Source organism: Colobus angolensis, unplaced genomic scaffold (genome assembly GCF_000951035.1).
Source record: "Colobus angolensis palliatus isolate OR3802 unplaced genomic scaffold, Cang.pa_1.0 Scaffold334, whole genome shotgun sequence".
In the NCBI taxonomy this organism is placed as follows: Eukaryota; Metazoa; Chordata; class Mammalia; order Primates; family Cercopithecidae; genus Colobus; species Colobus angolensis.
In genome coordinates, this window is record NW_012116644.1 from 2,653,555 (window position 1) to 2,654,932 (window position 1,378).

Here is a 1,378-nt window from a genome sequence, read left to right on the forward strand (position 1 = left end):
TTTTTTTTTCTATATGGACAATTATATTGCCTGTTAGTTACTAAATGTGGGTTTTTTTCTCTCCAAGCAGTGAGAGTGAATAACATTATTTTTGATTTTTAAAGAAAATATTTTTAAAGTCATTAGATGTTCATACCTTGTTAATAATTTTTGCCCAACTGATTAGTTTTTCTATTCCATTTGCTTTCTTTTCTTTTCATAAGAATCGTGTGTTGCCCTTAAATTTTATGTCATCTTTTTCTGCATCTGTACTTAGTTACATTCTATGGAAAACTCAGCTTCATCATGATATGTCATATTCCTCAATCCATCTTTATCTAACTAACTGCTCATCACCATCAAGCTCTCATCTCCACATACATAGAAAAGTATGTATGTGGTGTGCTAATATTTGTTTTAATATTTTTGCACCAATTATATTGAATGAGATGAGCTGGGGATTCTTTCTTGCTGTACTGTCCTTACTGGTATTGATATCAAGTTCTGCTGGCCTTAGAGAAAGTGTTGGGAAACACTGTTGTCCTTTAAAGTAATTCCCTGGAAGAGATTTATACCACTTGATCTTTGAAAATTTGGTAAATATGACCTTAGTACATCTAGCACTACTATTTTGTGAAGATATTTTTAAAACTATGATTGGACACCTTAAATAATTTCTGTAACTTTCTATATCAATTTACCTAGGTTATATTTTTCTGGGAATGTGTTTTGCCCAATTTTGGTTTTTATCCTAAGCTTGTTTTATAATATTTTTGAGTTATTTTTAGTTTCTTCAAGATTTCTCTCATTTGTCAATCTCATTTATTTATACAATTTATATTTTCTTATTGCTCTGTCTTGCCAGATGATTGACTATTTTATTAGTTTTTATGTGGAAGTATGTTTTGCTTATTGCGCTTTTTTCTATTATGTCTGATTTTCTACTTTAGTAATTTTTTTTGTGATTCTTTTTACATCTTTCTATTTTCTTTGGATTTACACTCTTACACTATTTTATAAATTATGAAGATAAACACAGAGCAAATTAATATTCAGATATGCTGCTACGTAAGAATACATAATTATGGGATTTATATATAGTAGCACAAATATTGATAAACAGCAATTCTAATATCATTGGTGCTAAGTAGTATTTTAAACTTTTTATTATGATGCTTTAATTGATTCGTTAGTTATTTAGATGCATTTTTAATCCCAAAATATATGGGTATAATTATAACCACTTTCATTTCAACTTCTTATACCAATTGATTATTTCCTAAAATTATGTGGACAATAGTATTGTTGACATTGGCAGATATTGCCTGATGACCTCTTAAGAAATGAATTTTTGAAATGTAACTTGCACATGAGAATAGTCATAATTTAAATTGTGAAA